Genomic DNA, 10,518 nt, shown 5'->3' with positions numbered 1-10,518 from the left:
CCAGACTGCTGCAGTGGGTAGAGGGTGCAGGGAACTATCAGGGCTGCTTCAGCAGTCCAGCTGGCACAAGGGGGAGTGTCCCCAGGTACCAAGTGGCTGGGTCTGAGAACATCCTGAGAGCAAGAAGCTCTGAGCCACTTGACGGGGCAGCTTTTTTTACTGATGGAGCTAGGACAGGACAGATTTTTATACCGCTAGGGACAGCACAGGCTGCAGATCCAGGAGGAGCTAGGCAGGGTTATTTTGCCCCAAGTGGCACAATTTGCCCCACACCAAAGTGCACATCTGGGCACATGTGCGGAGGCAAAAAGCCCCGGCTCAAATTTGCACCACTTCTATTTGAGCTGCTGTGAGTGCATGTGCCTGCATGTGTGGATGTGCCCCAGGAGTTCATCTGGCCCAAGTCCCTACATAAAGCAGGACCATCCCCGACTAGATTGCTTCATTTTGTCCCATTTTGAAAACCTCCAAGGATGGAGATTCCACCATTTCTCTGGGTAACCTCTTTAAGTGTTTTATTACTCAACTGGTGACAAAGTTCTTCTTAATATCTGACCTAAACTTCCCTGCTGCAACTTGAGACTGTTGCTCCTTGTTCTGTCATCTGCCACCACTCAGTCTCAATCCCCCCTCACTCTTCTCTTCTCTATACTAAATAAGCCCAGTTCCCTCAGCCTTTCCTTATAATTCATGTCCCCTAGCCCCCTCACAATTTTTGTTACCCTCTTCTGGACTCTCTCCAATTTGTCCACATCATTTCTGTAAGCCCCAAACTGAACACAGTACTCCATATGTGTCCTCACCAGTGCTGAACAGAGGGGAATAATCACCTCCCTTAACATTACTGGCAGCACACCTACCAATGCAGCCCAGTGTGCTGTTAGCCTTCTTGGCAACAAGGGCACACTGCTGGCTCATATTCAGCTTATTGTCCACTGTAACCCCCAGGTCATTTTCTGCAGACCTTCTGCCCAGCCAGTCAGCCCCCAGCCTGTACTGCTGCATGGGATTGTTCCATCCTAAGTGCAGGATTTTGCACTGGTCCTTGTTGAACCTCATGAGATTTCTTTTGGCCCAATCCTCCAATTTGTCTAAGTCACTCTGAATCCTAGCCCTACCCTCCAACATATTTACTACTCCCCATAGCATGGTGTCTTCTGCAAACTTGCTGAGGGTGCACTGTATGCCATCTTCCATGTTGTTCATGAAAACACTGAACAAAACTGGCCCTTGGACTGACCCCTTGGGCACTCCACTTGATACCAGCTGCCAAGTATACATCAAGCCATCAATTACTATTCTCTGAGTCTGATGCTCCAGCCAGTTTTCTATCCACCTTACAGTCCATTCATCCAGCTGATACTTCCTTAGCTTCCCTGTGAGAATGCTGTGGGACATGGTATCAAAAGCCTTGCTACAATCAAGGTACATCACATCCACTAGTCTTCCCACATCCACACAGCCAGTCACCTCATCATAGAAGGCCATCAGGTTGGTCAGGCATGATTTGTCCCTGGTGAATCCATGCTGCTTATTCCTAATCACCTTTTTATCCTTCAGGTGCTTAGAAATGGATTCCTTGCAGATCTGCTCCATGTTTTTTTCCAGGGACTGAGGTGAGGCTGATTAGTCAAAGTTCCCTGGATCCTCCCTTTTCCCTTTCTTAAATATGGACACTATGTTTACCCGTTTCCAATCATCCAGGACCTCTCCTGATCACCATGCATTTTCAAAGATGATGGCCAATGGCTCTGCAATCACATCAGCCAACTCCCTCAGCACCCTTGGGTGCATCCCATCTGGCCCCATGGACTTGTACATGTCCAGCTTTGCTAAGTACTCTCTCACCTCTTCTTTCAGCACTGAGGGCTACTGACCTCCTCCCTGAACTGTGCTGCCTGGTGCAGTAGTCTGGGACTCAACCTTGCCTGAGAATGTTGTCTTAGAAATGGGATTTAAAGGTTTGTTTTGGGGAATTGGCTTAAAGGTATAGATACGTGCATGAGAATGGTTCAGCATGGGCAGCAGCGGTTAATTGATTTCTAAGAGTCTGGGTCACACAGTCACACAGTTTCTGTTCAGCCTTGGAAGCAGACAGGCTGTCTAATACAACAAAGCCAACAAGAACACATAGTCTAGAAAACAGAGGAAGTCTGTACTACACTGCCCATAACACAAGATAAGGTTGCCTAGCTAACAAGGCCCCAGAGCAGGGTGGACTGAGTCCTGGTTTTGGGGGAACCCACCAAATTAGAAGAAGACCGAGAAAGACCAAATTAGTATGTGTGCATGTGATAAGCTATGTGGACTATGACAACCACACAGAAGGACCAACCAATGATAGACATGGATCAAGAGTCATCAAGAGTCATCAGGAGGGATGGAGAATTCAAAAGCAGAGATTTGAGAGTAACAAAAGGTCCCTCCTTGTCCTGCCGGGGTCCCTTCCTGTTCCTTTCCATCACTCCCCATCCTTCTCCCTGAGAGGAGTCCCCCCAGCAGATGCATCACTAATAGAACCAAGGAGGTGTTACTGCCCCTCTATGCAGCATTGGTCAGACCACAGTTGGAGTACTGTGTCCAGTTTGGGTGCCATACTTTAAGTAGGATGTGTATAACCTCAAGAGGGTCCAGAGGAGGGCCACTCATATGGTTAAGGGTTTGCAAGCCAAGCCCTAGGAGGACAGACTAAGGACCTGGACCTCTTCAGCCTACACAAGAGGCTGAGAGGTGATCTTGTGGCTGCCTTCAAATTCATGAGTGGGGCACAGCAAGGAATCAGAAGGTCTCTGTTTACCTGAGCACCTATTGTGGTAACAAGGAACAATGGTCATAAACTGACAGAGAGCAGATTAAGACTAGACATTAGGAAAAACTGCTTCACGGTAAGGGTGGCCAGAATTTGGAATGGGCTTCCAAGGGAGGTGGTGCTCTCCCCTGCTTTGGGGATTTTTAAAAGCAGGTTGGATAGGCATCTGGCTGGGGTCATCTGACCCCAGCACTTTTTCCTGTCCAGGCAGGAGGTTGGACTCAATGATCTGTTGAGGTCCTTTCCGACCCCAGCATCTATGAATCTATGAGTCCCCATCCCCTGGGAAGGGTTCTCAAGGCCACCATTGACAGAGAGCACAACACCCACCTGTCTCATCCACCCCACTGGGTGGGGAGTGGGCCTCGGTATCCCAACTCCAGATGCTGACATCTGACACCTAAGAGAGAGCCTCAGAGTGAAGACTGCATCCTGGTCAGATGCACTTTGACTCTGATGACAGCACTAGGATTTGGTAGATATATAGCATTGCTTGATTGTTTGTATTGCTTCTTTTCTGCTATCATTGTGTATTAATATACTTGCCTATTATCGAATGGATAGGTCATGGTCAGTCTGAGGGTAGGTCCACCTCCCTCTGCCCCCCAAAACAAGGCCTCTGGGTCCTAAATCCAGAGCCAACAGTGAAGACTGAGACAAAGAAGGCATTGAGCACTTCAGCCTTTTCTGCATCCTGTGTCACAAGGTTGCCCTTCCCATTCAGTCCCAAACTTTCCCTGATCCTCCTCTTGCTACCAACATACTTGTAGAAACACTTCTTGTTACCCTTCACATCCCTTGCTAGATGTAACTCCATTTCCCCTTTGGCCTTTCTGACTTCATCCCTGCATACCTGAGCAATGCTCTTATATTCTTCCCTAGTTAGTTGTCCAAGATTCTACTTCTTATAATCTTCCTTTTTGTGATTTTGTTTACTGAAAAGTTGCCTGCTAAGCCAAGTTGCTAAGCCAAGCTGGTCTTCTGCCACACTTGCTAGTCTTTCTGAACACTGGGATGGTTTGCTCCTGCACTGTCAGTCAGGCTTCTTTGAAGTACAGGCAGCTCTCCTGGACTCCTCTCCCTCTCAGTCTGGCTTCACAGGGGATCCTATGCATGAGTTCCCCGAGTGAGTCAAAGTGTGCTTTTCTGAAGTCCAGGGTCCTTACTCTGCTGCTCTCCATCCTTCATTTCCTCAGGATCCTGAACTCAATCATCTCATGGTCACTGCTGCCCAAGTTGCCATCCACTACTACATTCCCCACCAATACTTCCCTGTTTGTGAGTAACAGGTCACGAAGACCATGGCCCTGAATTGGCCGCTCCAGCACTGGCAGCAGGAAGTTGTCCTCAGTACTCTTCAAAAACTTCCTGGGTTGCCTGCGCACTGCTGTATTGCCCTCCCAGCTGATGTCAGGGTGATTGAAGTCCCCCATGAGAACTAGGACCTGTGATTGGGAAACTTCTGCTAGCTGTTTGAAGAAAACTTCATCCACCACTTCCTCCTGGTCTGGTGGTTCATCGCACACACCCACCGTGACATCACCCTTGTAGCTCTCTCCTCTGACCCTAAGCCAGAGACTTTCAATAGGCCTATATCCAGCTTCATACTGGAGCTCTGAGCAATCATATGGCTCTTTTACATGAAGTACAACTCCTATTCCTCTTCTCCACTGCCTGTCATTCATAAACAGTTTGTAACCATCCATGAAAGTGCCTCAGTCATATGAGCTATCCCACCAAGCCTCTGTTATTCCAATCATGCCACCTCTATGACTGTGCAAGGACTCCCAGTTCTTCCTGCTTGTTTCCCAGGCTCCACGAATTTGTGTACAGGTACCTGAGGTAACTAATTGATTGCCTTGATTGCTCAGGAAGTATGAGAGAACCTCCCCTTTTGCCCCCTCCTGCCTGCTCTTCCTCTAGGTCTAGCCCCACTTAACTCAAGGCTTTGGTCTTCATCTCCCAGTGAACCTAATGTAAAGCCCTCTTCACTAGGTTGTCTGTGAAGCCTCTCTGTGAAGAGTTTCTTCCCCATTTTCATCAAGTGGATCCCATTTCTTCCCAGCAATCCTTCTTCTTGGAAGAACATCCCATGGTCAAAGAAGTCAAATCTCTGCTAGTGACACCACCTGCAGGCTCTCAAGTTATATGGCTTTATAAACAAATTGCTATCACTCAATTATTAATTTAGTATCTATGTATATTCATTGAGATACTTACAAATAACCTTACAATATAGATTTATAGAATCACAGAAAAGTAGGGCTGGAAGGGACCTGCAGAGTTTGTCTAGTCCATCTAGTCTTTTTCAGAAAGATTTTATTTCCACCCTTCATGCAGACAGCTCTAAGCAATTTTTCCATATGCATTTTTGGTTCACCCTATAAAATGCAGAGGATTTACTAACTGGGCTGAATCACATTTTAAAGAAGAGCTTTTCTCTGTTTGTTTGACAATTAGTAGAGTAAAAAGGATCATCTATGTGATATTCTTTTTTATTATACTGTTCATATTTAATATATGGCTCCTCAGCTCTTGTTCCCTGCCCAACAATGTGTTAACCATTTTTCCTCAGTGAACCTCAAGTAGTAAACTTTCACATATTACCATATGTACTGAAATCCAAGATGAGGGGTTTTTCCCCATACATATAAGGAAAAAAGTACATTACTGATTTGGATTTGAGTGCAGCCTCTGCTCCCCCTATCATCTCTGCTCCCCAGCCCTACCCCTTGCTGCATATACCCCCACCCTTTCCCCCCACCACCTACTCCTTACCTACCCATCACAACTGTGGCTGTTGCTGCAGCTCCAGCTCCAATTCTAGCTTTAGCCTAGGGTACAGAGCACAGAGCACGAACCATATAGCACAAAGTACATCCTTGCTCTGAACTTGACCTAGTCATGTAATAGCAGTGGAACAGGTAGCAACTCCAACCCCTGATCCAGGAGTGGAGGCAAGGGCTCAGTTGGGAAAGGGAGACAAAGTGTGGTGGAGAGCAGAGGGAAGAAGGTGCCCGGGGATGCAGGCACAGGGCGAGCAGGCACCAGGCTAGCAGGAAGAAGAGTGGGCAAATGGTGTGAGGAGCAGAAAGCAGGGGCCTTGGCCATTTGAATTCCTTGCCTCCTGCCCCACCATCACCTGTCTTCCTACCACTGCTGCCCCCCTCAACCCCCACAGTGGTGAAGAAGACAAATTTAAGATGACCCTACAATAATTAGATTCTATACATGGGGAATTATAACAAATTTGTCAAATTCCAAGCCCAGAGTCTAATTACTGGGGGGCTATCTTAAATTCAAAGTTGTTTTGGATTTGGGTAAATACGGTACTAATTGAACGGTACTACTCAGCATTGTACCACAAAGCTTAGCTTAATGATAAATTGGATTTCAATATATTTTTTAATGAGTAAAACCAGTATGCAAAGCTCTTTTCAGTAATAGAATCAAGTATGTGACAAAATACAGCATTAAACCAGGCACAAGTAAAAAGTAGTACTTAGGGTAACTGGTGAAAATGTGTTCATAAAAAAAGCATGAGAGTAGGAGTTAAATGCCCTGAGAGGTATTCTTATCTCTGTTCTTGACTAAGTTTAGCAATTTAGTAATTAATATTTTTATCCACAGTTTTTACATGGAAAAACTAAGGAATGTTCAGGGTCTAGGACCGGGGGGGTGGGGGGGTGGGGCATGGGGTTCCCCCCAAAAAACAATAGAATGCCAGGCCATTCTCTCTGGCCCATGGGGACCCTCTGAAAAACAATTACTGGTCCATGACTGCCTCTCTGAAAGCTGGTAGAAGGCAGGCTTTTAGAGGTTGTGCATCATTGGAACAGGTGAGCTTTGTGTTTCCACCTCTGTGGGACTCCTGGCACTACATCTGGGAGACCAATGTGGAGGAACTGAGTGTGATGGCATGGGACTAGACAGCTGGTGAGTGGGGAGAGGAGCTCCTGCCTGCAGTGGGGGGAGTGATTTGTGGGTGGGGGGAGCTGCACATGGAGGAACAGATCCCATCTGGCCTAATGGCACATGACTGCCCATGGCTCCTGGTCCATGTGACATCTGGCTGGGAGGGCTACATGCCTCCACTTGTGGCTCCCAGCTGGAGTGCTGGAAGCCCAACATGGAGGCATGAAGCTGGCCTGGCCTGATGGCATGTGGCTCCCACCTGTAGTGCCAGGAGCCCCACATGCTGGCACACAGCCAGCCCCATCTTCAGCCAGAGCTGCATGCCACCGGGGGCTCTGGCTGAACCAGAAAAGCCCTCAGGACCTGCTGCCTGCAACTGCTGCTGAAGGTAGCAGAGCTGTGCACCATGGGGGGGAGGTTGGCAGGGGGGGCCACACCCACTCACAAACCCTTTCACCCCACAAACCCCACAACCCAACACACATACATCCACACTCCTCCACACCACTTCACAATCCCTCACAAACCCCACACCCCCTCAGAACCTCCGCCACACACACCATACCCACTCCCACCCCCTCGACAGAATATACAAGAGTAAGACTTTATTTTGTGCTATTAGTCAATCATCTCTATATATACTATGCAAACATACATAAAAGAGGACAAACTATTTTTTTAAATAAAATTAAAATATGTTATAGTAGATGTTGAATTTTTAGTATATGATTTGTTCTTTTTCTGGTTCCAAGATAGCACCCCCTGCTCCCAAAAGGAGTACTTTCAGGGGCAAATGGGAGAGGGAAAGTGTCTTCCAGTGACAAAGGTCAGGGGTTAGGCATAAGACTTCCAGTCCCAAGATGTCAAGGGATGGGGCTACCCTTGCAGCCCTCGACAGATCTCCAAAAGTCGTTAAGCGGCCCTCCAGCAGAAATAATTGCCCACCTCTGGGGTCTATGACATGCTCAAAATTACACAGGTTTAGCTCTGAAATGAAGTATATCTAACACTTAAGTCCACTCAGTGCTTGATTACATGCACAAGTTACTAAGTGGCAAAAGAGTTCTGCTATGTATCAGCTGCTCTGCTGTAATTCCATATTCATGCTCTTATTCAGGGCTAAATGAATGATAACTTTACTAGCTTAGCCAATTTTTATGGAGAACTATGCTACCACAGGTTTGCTTTCATTTACCCATAAGATAACACTGTGCATAAGGACAGTTACTGCAAACCTGCTGACAAACATTAACGCTCCACACCAGTGTCATTAATTCAAATGTGCCCATGCCCTCAGAGTATAGTATCTCTTAGGGGAAATCACTTCAACCTTCTGAATTTCTATTTATTAAATTATAATATGAGAACAATAATAAAGCAGTTATTACTTACCATTGTGATTGCAGTCAAAGATCTTTGATTGTATATATTTTCAGATTTTCCATTACTAACTTGTATTGGCTTAAGTTTACAGGGAGGAAGGCATGGGTTTTAGAAAGGGACTAGCCCAAGAGCTGCAATGTATTCTTGAGAAGGAGACGTAGGCCTGGAGGGCAGAAAATACAAATCCCAATCCTAACTAAAATCTAGATCACCCTCTAACTTGATCTGTGATACAATGGTCTCACATTTGAATTGAAGTCAATGGGATTTGGGCACTTAACTCATTTTGATGCTTTTGAAAATGCCATTATCAACCCCAAGCATCTTTAGTTTCTCAATATATAGAACAGAGTCAATGAACTGTATCTATTTTATAGCTTTATAAGGACCAAAATATTACTAAGGATAATCACTGGAAAAGATTAAAATAAAATGTAGGCCCTAGAATTTTCCACATATTATCCTCAGTCATCTGACTTTTGGAAAGAAAAAATGTTTCTTTACCATACATCTTCAAATTAAAAAAAAGGGGGGACAGTACCAGCTGGTACTATTAAAACAATTATTTTAGGAAAAAATTTGTTGCAAGTGGATTTTTCTTTCAAATAAATATTCAAGCCAATGATTTAAGTGCCTTTGTCTGCCCCGACTCCACACACCTTGACTTCATTTGAGCACCATCTACTTATACGACACACCAATTTGACCACTTTATTTTATGTACAGATTTACCTACGTCTGAAATGGAACTTATTTATATCTAACACAGGTGCAAGATCTACAGGTTTTCTTGGGTGGCTATTTGAAATTAAGTTCTGATAAAGGAGCAGCAAATTGCTATAATTTGATTGGTTTCTATGGCTACCCACTACTAGTTGTTAGCAATTGTGAATTCAGGCAGGAGTTTTAGAATTATGCATTACAATTCCAGTGACTAACAAGACTGCACAGCTGTGAATGTAAATTACTAACCACCAATAGGGGTGTTTATTTGCCCTGAAGATTCTTACTGTTTGAATGGATATTTGTTAAAACTGTGCATGCTCTCAATGACCATTAATTAAAATACTTTTCCCCATCTCCTTAGTACAACTTTCAATTTTACAATTATTCTTGGATTAAATTCTGAGTTTTGTGAGGAAATGTGTTTATAAAAAATCTATAGAAGATGGTATCATGTTATAAAAGGATTTTGATAACAACTGGGTGGGCCCCCACTAATTTTGATCGCACGCTACTCAAAGAGCAAAACTTTTGATTTCAATGGGACTTTCTGTGGAGGGAGGTACTACTCAATTTTGTTATGGGCATCAGGAGAAGCTAGCCTGCTACTAGTTGGTGAAGCTAACATGACAATTACTTTTCATTTTATAGGCAGGGGTCTGTCTTGTTCATGAGAATAAGAGCATTTATTTTAAATGGTAGAAATGTAACAATCATGAGCAACAGGGCAAGTGTGGAAATAACACCCTGTCACCTTTCTGTTTTTTCACAATCAATTTCTATCAAGCTGCAGAACACAGCTAAAATTACCCTGATATCAGTGGAAGACCATTACTGTGAACTCTGAAGACTTTTTATCCAATTCAAACTTTGCTGAAGAGTTACTCTAAAATGAACAGAATATTTCTATCCTTAATGCACCAAGAACAGCAGGATATGCTTGAAGGGAAAAATGAAGAATAATTTGATTTGAAAGAGGTTCTATTTTTCTTCCTTTTTTCTTTTTTTCTTCTACGGGGGTGGGGGGGGGTGGGGGGGTTGTTTTTTTTCTACCAAGGACTCCAGAGGCATTAAGCTGGACTGCAACATGTTTGCCATCTACTGTAACTGCTCCTTATCACAAACCCCACTAAATCTTGTGGGGGTTGTGGGATGTCATGCAGACATTCTCATGTATGTTGTATTGATATGGGGGGGGTGTAGTCATATTGAAAAGCCCATGTTTGATGTATTTATTTATGTTGCTTCTTTTACTGTATAGCAAACTATGTTATACCGTCTGTATATATCTTTATCATTTTGAACATGGTTTAGCCAAAGGAACTGTGGAATGCATATTTAAGGAAGTGAGAATAAGCACAATTGTTAAATATCTCTGGATGTTGTATTATTAGGGCAAGAACAATTGCCACTCCCAATCACAGACTGAAAGGGCCACTGGCAGGATTGGCACCCAAGTTTTTACTGCTTGTAATGGAAAAAACAATGTCACAACAGCAAAGGCCCATTAGCCAGAGGAATTCCAGATGGAATGAAAGAATTTTTTTGAGGATTGAGGCTCTTGAGGAATTGGGACTATCCTGTTAAGCATGTGCTGACTTGGAAGTATTTTATGAGCTATCTGCAAAGTAGCAAAGGTCTTTGGATCCCAAGCTTTGGAAAGAGTCTAGATCCCCAGCAGTTAGGGC

Source organism: Alligator sinensis, unplaced genomic scaffold (assembly GCF_000455745.1).
Source record: "Alligator sinensis unplaced genomic scaffold, ASM45574v1 scaffold348_1, whole genome shotgun sequence".
Taxonomy (NCBI): domain Eukaryota; kingdom Metazoa; phylum Chordata; order Crocodylia; family Alligatoridae; genus Alligator; species Alligator sinensis.
The sequence above is the reverse complement of the archived record's forward strand: the minus strand, read 5'-3'. Positions refer to the sequence as shown.